Source organism: Nycticebus coucang, unplaced genomic scaffold (assembly GCF_027406575.1).
Source record: "Nycticebus coucang isolate mNycCou1 unplaced genomic scaffold, mNycCou1.pri scaffold_79, whole genome shotgun sequence".
Lineage (NCBI taxonomy): Eukaryota > Metazoa > Chordata > Mammalia > Primates > Lorisidae > Nycticebus > Nycticebus coucang.
Window position 1 is genome coordinate 266,416 of NW_026515595.1, and position 20,238 is coordinate 286,653.

Consider the following 20,238-nt stretch of genomic DNA (forward strand, 5'->3'; position numbering starts at 1 on the left):
CATTGTTAGTACTTTACCGACATTAACTCCTAATACCTTACTTTTACAATTTTTCATATCTATATTAAAATGCAAAAGGAAAACAAGAAAACTAATTTTAAGCATGCTAAACTTTAAATCTAAATTATGATTTAATACATAGTATGTAATCATTATAAAATTATTATTGAAATGTTTTCATTATTTTTTGGACTTAATCTTTGAGATACAGTGTGCATTTTACACTTAACAGCACATCTCAATAAAGATGTTAAATTCTCATAAAGGAACAATTGACCTTCATTTAAACTTCGCAAAATTTAATTCAAAAATTAGATTTATACACTCATGGTATCACAAACATACTTATAAGCTTTCCAATAAAATATTATAATCATTTAAATAATTATTTGAAATTAAATATAACTGTGTTTGGGGTGTATTTTAAATGCTTCCTCATGTGGCTAGCAGCTGTCATATACTGTAAAGTGCAGACATATGAGCTAACAAGTTAAGAGCAACCAGATTTTAAAAATATATGTTCTGGCTCGATCCATGTAAACATGAAAGGATCGAGCTGGAACATATTCTTCTTAGTAAAGTGTCTCAAGAATGGAAGAAAAAGTACCCAATGTACTCACCCTTATTTTGAAACTAATGTAGGACCTTCACATGAAAGCTATATCCCAGTTATAACCTAAGAATAGGGAGAAAGGGGAAAGCTAGGGGAGGGAGGGGGGAGGGAGGGGGAAAGAGGGGGACTAATGGGATTACACCTGCGGTTCATCTTACAAGGGTATATGTGAATCCTAGTAAATGTGGAATGTAAAGGTCTTAGCAAAATAACTAAGAAAATGCTACAAAAGCTATGTTAACTAATGTGATGAAAATGTGTCAAACGATCTATGAACCAAGTGTATGGTGCCCCACGATCATACTAATGTACACAGCTATGGTTTAATTAAAAAAAAATGAATAAATAAAAGAAAAATGAAGCCCCCCCAAAAAAATAAAATAAAAATATATGTTCTGAATGAATAAATGAATATACGACTTTTTAAAACATGTCTGTCATTTAATAAAATTAGAATGTATATTTGTGTACTTTTACATAAGCTATTGATACCAATATTTTATGAGGAATAACAATTTTACCTCATCTGATTTCCGATGCTCCATCTGTCAATCCTTCACCAAAGTGTACATATAAAAATAGCTTCTTATCGATTATAGATCTGACTCTGTCCATAAGTTAACTCATCATTTTTAATAGATGGAAACAACATTCTCCACTAACATTTTCTTTTTTTTTTTTTTTTTTGTAGAGACAGAGTCTCACTTTATGGCCCTTGGTAGAATGCCGTGGCCTCACACAGCTCACAGTAACCTCCAACTCCTGGGCTTAGGCGATTCTCTTGCCTCAGCCTCCCAAGTAGCTGGGACTACAGGCGCCCACCACAACGCCCAGCTATTTTTTGGTTGCAGTTCAGCCGGGCCGGGTTTGAACCCACCACCCTCGGTATATGAGGCCGGCGCCTTACCGACTGAGCCACAGGCGCCGCCCCTAACATTTTCTATGTTTTTGTGTGTGTGCATGTGTGTGTGTGTGTTGGGAAGTGCATGATAACGTCTTCAGAAAAAAAGCTAAATAGGTGGAATGTACCATGGGGAGTAAGTTGTAGAATTAACCTGTTACACAAGAAAATATAGCTTCATGTTTGAATAAAAAGTATGTTTTTTTTCAAATTGAAGGTTATTTATACCTGCAACAGTTTAGTACCACATGCTACAATAATTTATAGATATGGAAAAGTGAACAATTTTTTAAGCTATTAAAAGAAAAATAATGAGAGTTAATCTAGAAGGCACAACTGATTCCCATTAATTATTTTAGACTGGGCCATTATTGATTATTGTGCCCATGGTATTTTTGCATCTAGCTCTCATTTGCAATGGTGTCTAATTTGACATCTAGCCAAACTTGACCTCATTCTTCCTGTCCTTGACTTAAAATCCTAAACTGCAATTCATTTGTTTTCTTTTAACATCATAAAATAATGATAAAATTTGAAATTTGAATGAGTATATAATTGCCATTGATTGACAAGTGGAGAATGAAATTATACGATGTTCTCTTTATAATTTGGTGAATTTGTTCAAACATTGCCATCTGTATTTGCTGGAAATCCAAGAACAATATCTCAGCTACAAATTGAGTGTGCCTGGTAACTCAGGGTGGAACATGGTGGTAATTTAGGGAGAGATGATCGTTCAATTACTTACAAATTTTCTCATTCGTAGGCAAGTGAGCATTCCAAAGGCAATGCAACTACTCACAATTCTGGGTACACTCTGACATTTCCAAAATAATTCAAAATGGTCTCTGAAGCTACTGACTGCTAGGATTCCATTATATATTTTCATGGTTTATAAAAGTCTTAGTGCAATTTTAAAGATAAATGTGAAAATTCTTAGGCAAGACAATAGGATGATTACAACTGTTACTTTAACAAAAGGTACAATAATAAAAATGCTTGTTTAAAAATTATAAAATGATTGACAACTACTGTGATTAATTTCAGTGCTTGAAATTTGAAATGTATGATAAATTTCATGTTTTTTTCTAACATCCCTCAAATATAACACTATAGAAATTTCATGTATAAAAAAAAGAACAAAAATAGAACATATCCTATAATTAGAATCACTGTTCTTTTCTAAGTGTCTAAGTAATCACATTTGAAATTCATATTCTAAAATGAATGTAATGATGTATTCATTCAGTATTAACAAGTATTTCATAAATAATTTACTGAAAGTATGAATAAATAAATTGAATTATGTAAAAGGTAAAATATCTTTATATTAATAAGACTTAAAATAATTAAACAGTAAAAAATAATTTAGAAAATATTTATAATATACTTTACAGATATATATGTGTATGTGTAGTATATATATTTTTTAATCCGAGGATGTCTTTACAAATCAATAAGGAAAAGAAAACACTCTACTGGAAAAAATGAAAAAACAAGTGGTAAAAGATAACTTATGGATAATGCGCAAAAAACAGACAATATTTTCTGTCTCATCAATAGCCATTAGAAACAAAAATTAAAATAATGAAAATTACCCAGAAGGTGTCCATTACTGTACTGGGAAACAACAATTGTAGAGTTTCCTTGTATAACTTAGAAATTCATCTATTCTTTTGCTTCCAGCTGAAGGCAACTTAAAATTTATTTTGTATTTCCATAAATTAAATTATATTGTGTATAATTTTACAAGAATGGTACCATACTGAACATTTTCTTATGCTTTCTGGCTTTCTTCACTTGGCATAATAATCTTGAGATTCATCCACATTATTGATTCATTGTAACTTAGAGAACATATTTATACATTTGTATATGTAATATAGATGTCATGTGCAAAGCAGTAATCAACATAAGTATATATGCATATATGTGTGTATGTTTACATTTTTTTGTTGTTATTGATGGTCATTCTCACTAGAGGGTAGTCTTGGTAGAGTTAGAAATTTTGTCAGTGTCATTAACTGTTGTAATTTAGTGGCTAACAGCCCTTGGCACACAGTAGACAATAGAAACCTGTTAAAAGTCTTTTCGATGCCTGTACTTACAAAACTTTATCTCCATATATAATATTTTTCTTAAGATACATTTCAAAATTGAAATTATAGATTTCAAAAGTCAGGACCAATTTTCCATTAACATGTATGTGATAAACAAAATGTGGTATAACCATACAGGAGGTTAATACAACATTTGGAAGAGTTTAATAGATTAAGTACTATAACCTAATTTTAAAAGTTTGCTTTGAAGAATTTGTGTGTGGAATGTGTAAGAGATTATTTGTATTTCTTTAATCTGTTGGTGTATTTTTTTCTCAGAGAAACAGAAATGTGCATTTATATGTGTATATGTAAAACACAAAAGAGGTGTTTATGACAACATTTTAACCATTATACATCTTTTACTTTATCAAAACCATACAATGATAGATGATATGTGTCTCTTTTTTTTACTGTCTTTTACTCTGTTTTAAATCTTTTAATTTCTACAGAGAAAATCAGTTATTTTTATAATAAGAAAATACAACCCATTTTAAATTAAGTTTATTCAAACATATAGCTGTATTTATTTCCTTGGAAATTGAGAGTGTAACAGGTAATTATTTGAGTTTCATTGGAACTAAAACATCTGAACAGGCTATCCACAAGATAAGGGACATCAATGGCTAATAAATAAGAAAAATGTCCAGTCTTGCTAATAATCTAAGAAGCACAAAATTAGATTAAATAACAATGACCTACCATTTAACCCATGGAATCATTGACATTAAGTATAATTCCATTAACCCATAGAATCATTAACATTAAGTATAATTCCTTTGCTATATGATTGTTATTGTTGTGAGTTTTAAAATATTTATAATAATACTAAGCTTCTTGGAATGTGGTCCGAGAAATAAGAAAATCATTGTCCAGCAATATTTGTAATACATTATTTAGCAAAAAAAGGAAAAATAAAGCAAACACAGGATTGGTATGTATAAGAAGATATTAGTAGTTTTAATCTTTGATGAAAGAAGTGATTATTTAATTTTCTCATTCATATTTGTATTGTGTTTTTTCAAGTTTTTAAACATAATCTAGTTCATATTGTAGAACAAAATCCAATTATTTATTTTTATGTAGTTAAATGTTGTGTCCCTTTCATGTTGACCTTACAAAACTGTGTTAAGGTTATTGCCATTTGTTTCTTGGCTTAAGTATCACCCAAAAATGATTGTAAGTCAGATTGTTTTATATTTTGTAGTTATATGTTTCTGGCTTATAAGATGTTTGACATTCTATTGTTCTCTTTTAAAACATTTCTCCCATTCCTGATCAGATTCCTAAAAGCTCTCCTACGTCATGATTTCCTACAAATTACTTATCCTCTCCTTGTTCACATCTATAAAATGGGACAAATGTTAGCACTACAAATGCAAAGAATGGACTTTTAAAAATTTCACGAGTTTTAATTACAGCTAGCGTTTACTGAATATGTATTAAGTTTCCAGAATGGAGCTAAAATTTCATAACAGAATTATTTCATTACCCTCTAATTATAATAGTGTAGTTAGCAAATTCATTTTGCTGGTGAAAATATTACTATTTCAAAAATTTTGTAATTTCCCAATGTCAAATATCCAATAAATGGTAAAACTATAATTTAAAGAAATAGAGTCTCATTTGAGTTGCCCCGTCTTTTGTCTCTTACAAAAGTCTCAACAAAGGTGTGGTTCTCAATGTGTACTATGCACCCGTTCAGTGTGGCTGTCCTTCTTAATGTTTCTTGAGCCTCTTGGTTTGAAACTTCACTTGTTAGATCCATCACTGTCATCATATAATTATTTATTTGATGAAAAATATTAATGATACTTTACATAGTAAATAATAGACTAAAATTCTACTTCATCTATTGGTGGAAAATAACTCAAACAGGTTACTTAAAAATATGACAATCCCTAATAAGTATGCAGAAGATAATTTTTAGTGAATTCAATCTCCCTGAGTATTCACTTGGACTTGACATTATAAATATTTCACTGCCATTCCTTAATAGCTGATATTTTTCATGTTTTGTACTATTGACTTCAGAATAATTTATATTAAATAAAATAATCATAAATGCTATTTAATTTATGATAATTTATAAAAGGAGACTTCAATATTCAGTATATTTGAAGATCTAGTGCAGCACATAGTTACTTTCTGAAAAATAGAATCTGGGCAGTGCCTGTGGCTCAAGGAGTAGGGCGCCGGTCCCATATGCTGGAGGTGGTGGGTTCAAACCCAGCCCTGGCCCCCCAAAAAAAAAAAAAAGTAAAAAAAAAATAAATAAAAAATAGAATCTATGAAAATAAATATATACCTTCCTTAAAAGAGACTTTTATTTCAAAGTACAAGACTTTAGAATATTTTTCAAGTTTTTTTCCTTTTTTTTTAAATAACACTTCTATCAAAACAACAGTCTTTATTACGCCTTTTACAGTTAGAGTTTTGAATGTTTCTTTTTTTTTTTTTTTGACTGACTATATAATTGCATAGTTTCAATGATTCTGTAACTTCTCAAAACAGAGAAGCACAGTCTTGTGTTTGTGATCTGTCTACAGGACAAAGTCTGTACAGAGAGGACCTTTCTGGAACCGGGCACAGTTTATTCTCAATGGCATTTTATAACAAGTTCACCGAATTTAACAAACAGCAGGAAAGTCATGCTTTTAAGAACATTTTCTGTTTTTATTTTTAAATCTCTAGAAAATCACTAACTCATAATAGTGAATATTTTTTTTTTCGTTTTTTTTTTTTTTTTTTGGTCTTCAACTAATGTTCCTGAAGGGGAAGAAAAGATTATGCATGCATCTGGTGATAGCTTTTTACCGGTTTATTCAGCTTCAAAGGAGATGGTTAAAATCAATCATATGCATCTCACTTATTGGGTTTATAATGAAAATATGATAGACCATTAGTATAATGGCCATTAAAAGCAGATTCAAAATATAATGCTTCTTTTAACACGCAGTACTGTTTTCTCCAATTAGTAATTTGTAATAAAACTATGTGAATCTTTGATAATGTAAATGGATTATCATTTTAATTTTTATCTTATTAATATTTTAGGATCTTTTATTCTAAACATATATAGCACTTAGAGATGAAAGGTTTAGTAATGTTGTTTAAAATAAAACAAAAAAAGAAAAAATGTTACATTTAAAGAACATAGCATTGATATTTGATTCTCAATTAGAAACAAAATTAAAAATTAATTCTGGCTACTTTTAATGAATTTATCTTTCTTGATACAGAATAAGTATGAATGAAGATTTCTTAAATAACTTCCCATGGTTTCCATTCAAGTAATGAAACTCATTTCATTCAAGTAATGAAAATGGAACAAAGGGAAACATATTACTCGAGATTTATTAATTGATATTCATATATTAGTTTTTAAAATATTTCTACCTTGACTTCAAAGGAAAATTTAATTGCTTACTCTATGAAAGTTATTTCTCTGGGGAATTAAATACATTTTTTCAGGTATACATGAAGTAAGAATTCATATATATTCAACTTCAGTGGCAGAGCTCAATATGAATACGTGAAAAATTAACAGAAAGTAGGACTCATCCAGTATACACTCTCTCATTTTAAAGATGAAAAGAACATAGTGCTTAAATGATGAATTATATTTAAAAGCCATAGAGCTACTGTTATTTCCATTGGGTGTCCCTGTAACTTTACAGAAAAGAATGAAGAAAAGAAATGAGCTTATTGCTTATATCAATTTATTATATTAAACCATGTAAATGAGAAAATACATTAAAAAGGGTATGATCATTTTATGTCAGATATAAAAAGTTTAATAATCCATATTTATATTTTTAAATCTTTTTGTATTTATTTATTAGTATTATTTTTCCTATCAAGGAAAGTTACATAATATTATTTTGCATACAGATTTTATATAGAAAGTATCTTCATATGATTATATCAGCATTCTCCACAGAGCTACAACAAACTGTGTGTGTATGTGTGTGGAGGGTGGGCGGGAGAGAGAGAGAAGGAGAGATTGCTTAATTTTAAAGTACTGGCTCACAGGATTGTGGAAACTATAGGCAAGTCCAGTAATGGCAGGCAGACAGCAGGCTGTCTGAGACAGGAGCAGAATTCCTTCTGCTCTAGTAAACTTTAATTTTTGCTCTTTAAGGCCTTCAACTGATTGGATGAAGCTCGACCACACTGTGAAGGGTAATCTATTTTATTTAAAGCAAGATGATTATAAATGCTAATCATGTCAACAACATATATTCACAGCAACATTTAGACACCAAAATTTTTCAATAAACTGTCAAAGAGACTGACCAAAGCAACTGAAAAAGTTTCAACAAAAATTTTTCTCCAAGTTTCACATATACCCTAACGGTCTGTAAAGCAAGTGAATGATGCCCCATGATCATATCAATGTACACAGCTATGATTTAATAAAAAAAAAAAAAATTCTCCCAGCTATTTCCATATCCCAGATGCACGAAATCCTCTCAAATGACATCTATTGAATTGTACATGATGACATAGTTGTACATCAGAGCAGGCCCAGGATTTTAAGGTGACATAGATTTATAGGCCCTGTTCCATTCATTTAATCTATAGAATGGATAATGCTATGCTGTGCTCAGTACTATTAAAAAAATTCCTGGGTCAATGTATTTTTTTCTGTAACTTTATCAACTACACCAAGAACAAGGACCTAATCGAAGCCATTAGGAATCAGGGCACTCTTCCATTTTATTCATATGCTATTCCAACCTGTCCTTTTGTAGTTATTTTGACTTATTTTCCTAATACTTGGGAAATAACTGCAGTTACTTTGAGATGCATTGTATTGATCATTGTATTTAAGTGGAGACATCTTTATTTGTAAAATTTATATTCCAGATTGTAACTCTTCTTTCCTTTATTTAATAAATTTTCACATCTTCTCTCTGAAATATTTCCAATTTTTTGGTCTTTCTCAATCTTCACAGTACCACCAAATTCAGTCTCTTTTTTTTTTTTTTTTTTTGTAGAGACAGAGTTTCACTGTACAGCCCTCGGGTAGAGTGCCGTGGCGTCACACGGCTCACAGCAACCTCCAACTCTTGGGCTTACCCGATTCTCTTGCCTCAGCCTCCCGAGCAGCTGGGACTACAGGCGCCCGCCACAACGCCCGGCTATTTTTTTGTTGCCGTTTGGCCGGGGCTGGGTTTGAACCCGCCACCCTCGGCATATGGGGCCGGCGCCCTACTCACTGAGCTACTGGCGCCGCCCCAAATTCAGTCTCTTAAGGCTCTGGTTTAAACTACTAGGATGTATTTGTCATCAAATTCCCTGACTTTAAATATTTTCTTCTATACTTTGTTCTCCACAATGAAAATTCTTTTCATAACATATACATGCATCCAATTACTCTTTCATGTAATAAAAATCTCTCAACACCTAATAATCATTGCATGAGAAAGTATAGATTTTTAGCAAGACTTAAACTTTCTTCCCAATTACCTCCTTTCCCATCTGATTTTGAAGATATACTCCCTAACTTAGCCTACTATTGAGTGGAGGCATAATTTACAAATAATTTTATCCTTTATATTGTATAATTGCTATGGTTTGGATATTTGACACTCCAAATCTCAAGTCGAAATTTGATTCTCAGTGTAGAAGGTGGGGCTGCAAGGGTGGTATTTGGGTCATAGGGACAGATTTCTCATGAATGGCCGGGTGCCATTCTCTCCAGTAGCGAGTTCTCACCGTAGTGGCTCCCATGACATCTGCTTATGAACAGAGTCTGGCACCATCACTCTCTTGCCTCCTGTCTTGCAGTGTGATATCTGCATACTCCAGCTCCCCATCATTTTCTGCCATGAGTGGAGGAAATCTGAAGCCCTTACCCAAAGCAGGTGCTGGGTGCACCTGGGTGCTCCATGCCTCTTAAATAGCTTGGAGAACAAGGAATGAAACAAACCTCTTTTCTTTTTTTTTTTTTTTTAACAACTGAACCTAGTCTCTATATTATTAAAGTCACTCGGGGAAGGAGAGGGTTACAAAAATATCCCAAAACCTGTACACGGTAAGAGTGGAAGGAGGACTACACGGGATTTGGGCCGTGCTGTTAACCCACGCCTCCCTGAGTACGGGCATTTCCCCTAAGAAGGACATTTTCTAGTCGGGAGAGAAAAAGCGAACTTTGGGGTTAATTCTCTCAAAACTCCGAGGTAAGGGAGAGGCAGCAGTCCTTAATTTTCCAGAATCCAGCCAGAACTCTCACTTTAGCCCAAGGGGAAAAGAACGGGTCCCGCCCACGCCCGGCCCGATCCGGAGGCGTGGCCTGCAGCGACCCGGGAAGATAGAGGCGGGGCCGGGTGGCAAAACCGCCCCTCCCCCCTCGCATGTAACACCGCGATCGCCCTAGAAAGACGGCTGAGTTCTCCCACCGCCACGCAAGTCGCGGGGGGAACGGGAAGTACGAATGCTGCCGCCCCTCCCCGCGGAAGGTGGGGAGCAGCAGTCGGCGTCTCTCCTGTGGGCTCCGAGGGGCCGGCCGGAGGAGGTGGGGCCTGCTTGGGGGAGCTGACTTCACACCCCTCCCCCTCCGGCCGACACCCCGCCAGCTCCAAGTGAGGCGGGTGGGGGAGGCAGCAGAACAGATCCGAGCCTGCAGCAGCGCGGGGCGGGGAGGGAAGCGCGCACGGGCGTCAGCAAGGCCCCCCACGCTCAAGGGCGCGCACGGGCCCCAAAAGGGAGGAGGCCGCATGTGGCACTCAGGAGGGCCTACTCTAGGCTTCTGTCCCCCACCACTCACCCCCCAACCCCCTCCAACCCGCTCCAGGCCTCGGACTCCGCACTGAACTGACAGGCCGCGACATGTTCGCTGTTGAAACAGGACGGAGTAGAGAACCAAAGACCAGGACCACCCCCACCCCGCGCTTTGCGCCCCACCCCCCCCAACTTCGGCCGATGGGGCGGGTGCCACCGAACCCCGAGCTGCTGGCTTTTCAAACTCCGCCGCTCCTTGGTTCAGGGCCCCTGGATGAGACGAGCCCCCCGCTCCCCCGTCTCTTCAAAAATCGAAACAAAACTCTTTTCTTTCCAGATGCCCAGCTTCAGGTATTCATTAATAGCAACCCACAAAGAGACTAAAACCTTATGATTGCTGTACATATGTTTAGCAAACATCATCCATCAACAAACATGCTTATTTTTTTTTTTTCTGCTGAGAGCATTTAAAGTGTATTCTCTTAGCAATTCTCAAGTATATTGGGTTATTAACTATAGTCACCATGCTGTACAATACATCTCTCAAATTTATTAATTCTATTTATTTGAAATAGTACTTTTTGAGCCACATTTCCTTAATCCCTCATTCCTCAGTCCAGGCAAACACCACTCTGTTCTCTGCTTCCCTGAATTCCACTTTTTTTTAGATACCGAGCATAAGGGAGATCATTCAATATTTGTCAGTCTGTGCCTGGAGTAGATATCCAGGAGTGGGATTGATGGATCAAATGGTAGGTTTACTTGTAGTTCTTTGAGGAGTCTCCGTATGGTTTGTACTATTTTGCAGTCCCACCAACAGTGTATAAGCAGTCCTTTCTCTCTGCAGCCAGGTAAGAATCTATTGTTTTGGACTTTAAAGGTCATTCTAACAGGAGAAAAGTGATATCTCATTGTGATTTTACTTTGCACTTTCTTTCTTTTTATATATATATATATATATATTTTATTTATTTTTATTTATTATTTTTTTGTTTGTTTGTTTTTGGCCGGGGCTAGGTTTGAACCTGCCACCTCTGGCATATGGGACCGGCACCCTACTCCTTGAGCCACAGGTGCCGCCCTGCACTTTCTTGATGATTAGTGACTTTGAGCATTTTTTCATGTGATTTTTGGCCATTTGTCTAACTTATTTTGAAAAGTTGTTTATGTCTTTTATCCACTTTTTATTGACGGTTATTTTTCTTGTTTGAGTTCTTTATAGATTCTGGATATTAGCCATAGAAGAATAATTAGGACTACAGGCAAAGGCACTTCTCCTAAAAATACATAGACATAAATATGGATATAGACATAGAAGTAGATGCAGATATAAACTGAATGAAAAAAAGTCTCTTTATATCTTGGACCCCAGTAATTTTTACTTTAACCTTTGTGTGCCACAAATTCATCTAATTTAAAATGATTACTTCAATACATATGGATTTTGTGAGAATTATTAGTATATGATGTAAAGTATATGAACAATGGTCAATGTTATTATAATTAGTTTTAAAAAGTAATTGATTAATTAATTTAATTTCAATTGATTTAGAGAGTAAAAGTGTTTTTGTTACATGGATGAATTATATAATGCTGAAGTCAGGGCTTTAAGTAACTATCACCAGAATAATATGCACTAAAACAATAGGTAATTATTATTATTTTTTTCCCTTCAAATAATTAAGGGGTATGAATGCTTCTATACATGGATAGCGTTTGTTAATGGAATCTGAAGTTGGGACTATTACTGTTCCTATCACTCAAATAGTGTTGATTGTACCTGATACATAAGATTTTACCCCTCCTTTCCTCTCCTACCCCCTTTTTGAGTTCCAAGGACTTTTACTTCTCTCCATGCCCTGTGTGTGTCAGGCGATTATTTCCAAATTATTGGAGAGCAAACCTGATGTTTGTCTTTCCCTTCCTGGGACACTTCACTTAGGAAAAAGGTTTCCATTTCCATACAAAGAGCTGCAAAGGACATTAATTTATTTCTTCTTCTGGATGAACAGCATGCATGGTGGATATATATACACACACACATGGGTCGTTACAAGGCTTTGAGATATACAAAAATCAAGAAATGTAAAATCCACACAAAAACAAATGAAGCCCTGTCAGCAGCACAAATAAGTCGAGGAGGTTGAAACTTGCACGGTTTGAAAGGGCACTGCCAACTGTGTTTCTTGGAAGTGAAATGATGGATCATAACAGTCTCTCTCAAAATTTTTGTAGTAGCTTATCTATCTATTATCTGTCTATCCATCCATCCGTCTATCTATCTATCCCCATAATATATATACCATATTTGTTAATCCACTCATGAAATGATGCACACTTAGGTTCATTCCACATCTTAGATAGTATGACATGCACTGCAATAAATACGCAAGTGGAGGGTACTTACTGATAAAATAACTTTGTGTGTGTGTGTGTGTGTGCGTGTGTGTGTGTACGTGTGTAGGTACACAGGAGTGGGATTGCTGAGTCAAATGGTAAGTCTACATTTATTTCTTTGAGAAATCGCTATACTGTTTTTCATAGAGGCTGTACAAATTTATAGTCCCACTTACAATGTATAAGAACTCCCTTCTCTCTGCTATCACACCAGCATCCACCATTTTTTGCCTTATTACTAATGGTCGTCCTGTCAGGGACAAGGTGGTAGTTGATTAGGAGTTTATTTGCATTTCCTTGATTATTGGAGATGTTGAGTATTTTTTCGCATATTTTTTGCCATTTGTCTATATTAAAAAAAAGCATGTTTATGAATCACGTGCACTTTTTAATGTAGTTATATGGTTTTATACAATTTTAATTATTTGTGACAACTACCTTAGTTTTAACCATTTAACCTAGTTGACAATTGCCCAGTTAGTACATGAAAACATGAGACTGCTTTGATATAACAATGAACACTTTATTTTTATTAAATTAATAAAATAGTAAAAAATTAGTAACATAATAGATGTGTTATTGATCCCACCTGGCTTAAAAAAAAAACACACTGAATTTATCACACTTCATTTTGTGTTAAAATGATAAAACACTGTGATTATTAATTAAAAAAAAAACCCTTCATTTCAAAATACAGCTTCACTCTCTATAAGCTATTTTAGTTTGGACATTTAATTATTCCTAACTATAGATAGGTTAGACCTCATCTAACAATATTTATATCAACTCTTATATTCAGGATTAGCTTTCAGATTACATAAAATTTTTTAGGAGCTCATAAAGCTGTGTTCTGCACATACTAAGCACTCAGGGAATATGGGGGTTCCCTCATCACTCAATTCACTGAAGCTCTTGACTCAGCTTCCTTGATGATGTGTATTTCTTCTCATTTTTATCCACTATTAAAATTCACATTATTCAAATACCATGTTTTCATTTAGCTTCATAGAAGAAAATATTCTAGCAAATATCTTCTCTGATAAGATGGGTTTATTCAATTAATGTATTGTCTATTATCCTTTTATGTTCATGCATGGGAGTTCTCTCTAGCATGAATTATCTGTAATACCATGCTATGTCTAAATTCTAAATTGTGAGAAAACAATATTTAATTTTTTATGTCCAAGATATTGTTCTTAATATATTTACCTGTTCAATTATGCTTCCCCAATTTTTTAAAAAGTAAGTTTTGTTTTTTTTTTTAGCCACTCGTGTTTCTTTGGTTTTTCGTTTTGTTTGGATGTTACTTAAATTGTCAATTATTATGGGTACATATTAAAACTCTGGTTCACCATTATAACTGTATATAGTACAGTGTAGAGGGGATTTTAAACTTTTTTAAATACATCAAAGAATTAGCATAAAAGCAATAAACATACCTTGCCCTCAAATGAAATGAAAATGGCAATCCTAGAAGGCAAACACAGATTCCAAAGCTGATTATCAGCCTGAGGCTCTTCACTGAACTTCGGTTGTATTAGGCTTCTGTTAAATGATTATATTGGAAAGGGGATAAAAGCTCGAGATGCTCACGCCCTAGAAACTAATAAGACAATACTGCAAAACCCTAGAAATCCTGAGAATACACATTCAATGTAAGGGTAAATTAATCTAGTTGCATGGAAGAAGATAAGAAATAAACCTATCTCTCTCTCCTTGGGACTGAGTAGAGAAAAATATGCATACATTTTCTGTAAAATTGTGTTAAAATTAAAACCCTCATCTATTAAAGAAGTAAATTCATAAAATATGTGAAGTTCAAAACAATACAAAGGTCTGCTTCATTTCAAGTCACTGCTGAAATAAAACATACAAAAAAAGGAATACAGATTGAAACGGGAAAAAGTAAACCTACCCACTTTGCAGAAAACATAATTATTAACTAGGAAATTCCTAAGGAATCTACAAATAAGAATTAGAATTGATAACTAAATGTAGCGAGATGGTGGTCTTCCTGAAATCTCATCAGTATAAATTCTATTTCTGTAAACTAACAGCAAATAATATGGAAAATTCTTCAGTGGTAGTACTAAAGTTTGCTGACCTGCATTTTTTTTTAATTATTATTATTTTTATTCTATGGGGGAGTATTCATTTAGTGAAATAGAAAAAAATGTACATTTCTTCTTGTTATTTGTCATAACCTTAATGAGTCCCAGGAAACTACATTATTTGAAAATTATCACATAAATTTAAGGCTATTTTATGTCTGATTTGAAACAACACTTGGTGCATGATCATTGGGATGTATTTGGATCTGACTTTCTCATAAATCACTGATATAATTGAAACTTTTCTTTGGATATGCATTAGCTTATTGTTTTTGCCATCAGATTTTGCCTCATTTGTTTGCTTTGTATTAATGATTTAAAAAGTATAGATTGACTTAACACTTTTATCATCGATATCAATGAGAAACAGGAAAGACTATTTAATGTAAATTCAGATCATGTCTGACATAACGATTTTCTTTGTTTATAAAAAAAGTAAACAAAAACTTTGATTACTCTATGTAACCTAAAATTCATAATAAAATCCTCAAGTAAGTTCATATTTATGTTTTTCTCTTTTAAAACTGTACAATATTTATAAATAATTCATCAAACTCTTTCCCACCCCAAATAAATGAGATGGGAGTATGTGGGTGGCAGAAAAATTGAACTGGAAAGTAAACAACTCAATCTACATATGTATATAAATATAGGTACTTTCCATTATTTTATTAATGTGCATATATTTAATAAGAGTAGTGTATGTTCATTGCCAGAAATGAAACTTTTATTAATCCCTAAGCTGTAAATACTCAGTGTTAAATACAAGTACCTCATTTTGCAAGATATTACAGGAATGTAAAATTGCCATGCAGGCTGAAAGCATGCAAAGTGATCTTGATAATGAGAAAGAAAAATTATGATTATTTTATTATCTGCAAACATTTTCATCACAACATTAAATTTTCTTATTTTTACTTTTATATGCAGAGAGAAAGTAAAACACGATAATCTAATATTCATTCTATACACTGTTATTTAAATCATTAGCAAATTGAGAACTAATTGTTGTATTTCTTTGTAAAAACCTGCTCAAGAATCATTTCAACAATGTTAGCCTTCCTATTTCATAAGGTATGGAATGAGCACCTTGCCTATGCCTTCATACTCTTCCTAAGTTTGAATCATTTTATTTTTGTGTTTCAGGGTTGTGTAATATTTCCAAGAGTGGTTTTAATGTGAAGGTTTTTTGTTTATTTTTTCCTGTAGTCACTTCTGAGACATCATCATCTCTTTTTACCATAAATTCTTTGGTAATTATGGCAATGATGCCTTCATAATATTTTCTACCTTCATATGTATAACCCCTTGGACAGCAGCAATGTTAACATTCTAGGAACAAATGGTCATATATTTCTTCTATAACTCCATTTATATTTGATTTAAATTTGACTACTAGGGTTATTATTTTTTGCTTTGTGCACTTTCCCTTTTATTAACCATTTTCTTCTCTCAACTATTTACTCAACATCACCTGTGTTTATTACTGAGAGCAAGGAAATAACACAACTATGTGCATTACTCTTTGTGCGTAAACTGAATTACAGACGTGCAAACTTTGAGAAAAGTGACATATTTGCTCATTATGATGTACACCTGGTTTTACATAATGAATTTTGGACTGAAAAGATGGCTGCAATGTTTGTACTTCATGAAACTGCTCAAATAATATACTGTGGAAGCTGAAATTTGAATCGTATTAGGATATTGATGCTATGTAACTTAACCACTAAATCTTAGAAATTGATGTGTACTGGGACCAAAGTGAGGCCTTCCACATTGAATTGCTGGCTCCTTGTTCTGTATTAGTGCTTTGCCTAAGTACACTTTTGATATTTCTTATTTTCTCTTGATAGATTCTCAAAAGCATACATTGTTCCAAATTTCGCCCTAGAAAGGCATGCTTATTTGCATTTTTTCCAATTATGTCTGTGGAAGTTTGCCAATTTCCCTTAGAACATCCATTTGTTGCGCAAGTGATGTCTAATTCAATTCACATATAAAAAAATCAGTCAGACTTTGTGATAAAACCCATTCCATGAAATATTTGTTTAGTCAAAAAAAAAGTTATGTGTAATTTTTTGTTACAACCAACATATTTCTATATTTCGGTAGTACAAAATTATTGACTCCAGCTGATATAAACATTTTTATTTCTTTACTTTTAGATATATTTAACATTAATATTTATTTTACATTTTAAAATATTGTATTAGAATTAATTTCATTGCTATATAACACTGTGGAACTTAACTCATGCTCTGAGTCTCCCCTTCTGAAGGTGCCAGTAATATCTTTTCCGAGACTAAAATTATTTATTTCTTTGTATAGTGGAAGCTTTTCCAACATTTATTCTTCCCCAATAAAAGAGTAATGGAAAAAAATTTCCTCCTCCAGGAATATATACAACTTTAAAAGGATGATTTGAAAATCACAAAACGCTGTAAAACAACAAGTAGCTTCCATTTGAAGGGTACAAATATATAAGGTGCTGCTTTGAGTTCTTCGTGATGACCTACTGAATCCCCACAAGAGCTTTCTGAAGTAGAATTACCAGTATTTTCCTTGTTCTATAGCATGTGAGATAATTGTGGCACAGAATCATTAAGTGACCTGACCAAGGTCCATATATAACTGTGAGTGTTGATTGCAATATAGGCTACCTGACCCAGTCTGTATGATATGCCTTATTATTAATTATGCATTCTGACAATTTCATGTTACAACTTATTCATCAAAAAACCACTAACATAGAAACACAGCAGAAATTATAGTTAGCCTGGATATATATTCATAGAGATTACAGTAAAATTATAAAAAATAGAATGATGTCACCTTGCTAATTTAAAAGGAAGTTTTAAACATTGCCCTCTTTTTGGATCCTTCTAGATATTCTTCTTTTCTCCTAATATTGATGTCTAAATTGCATAAGGTGCTTAGTATCCATAAACTAAAATGAATCAATATTGCCACTTGAAATTAGGAAATTATAAGATCTATTTGATTTTAAGTAAGTGTTAATCACATGTATACACAAGTGTGTAGATCTGCCAAATATTTTCACTATATCATAGTATTGTTCAATTAAATTTTATGTTAAATTATTCTCTTCTACTGTTTAAATATTCTGAACAGTTTGTTGTAAATCTTCTGAACTATTTTGAAAGGAAGTAACCGTATAGTGATTTCAATAGCATCTGAACATATTTATATATTTAAAACATCCGGATACCAACTCTTTTCCCAGTCGTTGAAGCAAGGGAGTGTTGTATGGACTAAAATTAACTAGAAAAAAATGAACTTAATTCATCACTGATAGACAGAGTTTGTTAAAATACAGGAAGTGTGATTGAGGAAAATACTATAAATCAGGAGAGCACAATGATGAGAGCACGTTTAGAATGTTGATGAAATTGAAATGTGTCTTGGGATATATAGTGAATATTCATTCACCCAAGAAAAACTCATCTCATCTCCATCTAATAATTCAGCATTCTAATTACAAGGCTAGACTTGAATTGCTGTATTTACCAAGGATATGAATTTTAATTTTTCCTAATCTTATCATAATTTGATTCAAAGCACTTTTTACATTTGCACAAATGAAAGCATAGGATTTGGAATCTGACTTTAAGCTTTTTAACAAGTCCAGTCTCTTTGCATTACTGTTAAATACTTATATATTAATAAAATAAAAATCCCTTCTTGAAATATCATAAGAAAAAGAGTTGAAACATTTGTATTGTTCCCTAATAAATGTATTTATTTCCTCGTAATCCTTGCACAACTGTATAATTTTGTGAACTACTAGATTTAGCTAATTTTATGAACAGAAAACAAGCACTTTTAAGTAAGATTATACTTAAAGTAAATTAAATAATATTAATGTACCCTCTTATTAACCTAAAAATTAACAAAAATCAAATAGACTTGATAAAGAAGAGGAGAAAAAGAATCTGTAACATTCTGACATGCTGTAAAAAAAATAGCTTCCATTTAAAGGGTACAAATATATATAAGGTACTCTTTTGAGTTCGTCAACAATATATTGTATTCTGTAACAACAGAATTATTCCATCTCAATTTTTGTCATTAGAACTCATATTTAGAGATAAATATTAAATAATATAAAAATAACTATCTATTTTTGACCATAGTATAACTATATGAACTTGAATTTCAGCCATCTATCCACCCAAACTAAGATATTTTTATGTCAGTATTTCCATAATATGAAAAAAAGTCCTTAAATATACTCTCATAAAAGGGCTGTTTAAGTGAGACTTTATCACATTACAAAGAAATAAATAAGGGCGGCGCCTGTCGCTCAGTCAGTAGGGCGCCAGCCCCATATACCGAGTGTGGAGGGTTCAAACCCAGCCCCGGCTGAACTGCAACCAAAAAATAGCCGGGCGTTGTGGCGGGCACCTGTAGTCCCAGCTACTCGGGAGGCTGAGGCAACAGAATCGCTGAAGCCCAGGAGTTGGAGGTTGCTGTGAGCTGTGTGAGGCCACGGCACTCTACCGAGGGCTATAAAGTGAGACTCTGTCTCTACAAAAAAAAAAAAAAAAAAAGAAAGAAATAAACAATGCCTTACTCTATGTCCTTCTTAATCCAAAATCATTGATTTGATCCTCAGTCATTAAACTATACCTAATCTTGGGCAAATAAGTAATTGATATTTAAGTGAGATTATTTTTTATTTTGATGATAGTATAGAAACTCAATAAGACTTCATTAATATTTTAACAAGTGTGTAGTATTCTATTGAAGAAGGAACACTTGAACAAAAACTGAGTCAAATCTCTGTTTTATAATGTATCACTTACTGATTCATAATGCAGACATTTCCCAGACATTTAGCTCCTTTATCAAAAATATTATTTAAATACTATTTTTACAAGTTGTTTTGATGTTTTAATAAAATGGTGCTTAAAAAACCAAGCTCTTTCATTTATCTTTTTTATTGTTCTTTAATCACTATTTTATTTCTACTCTAATATTTATTATTTCTTGTTTTCTACTAAATGAAGATTTAAACTCTTCTTGTTTTTCTAGTTTCTCGAACTAGATTGTTCCTTGAGACTAGATTGTTTATTTGAGACACCTTTACTTTTTTTATGTAGACTTTTATAGATAGAAATGGGTCTCCAAATAACTTTGGATGTATCCCCTAGATTTTGTATTTTCAATTACATCAAGAAATTTTATATTTCGAATTTCTTCATTAGATCATTTGGTTGGTCATGAGATCTGGTTTACTTTCCATGTACTTTTTCCATTTCCAAAGCTCCTTCTGTTGGTTTCTAGTTTCATTTCCTTTTGGTCAGAAAAAAAATACTTGGTATAATTTAAGTTTTTAATATTTATTAAGATATGTTGTAGCCT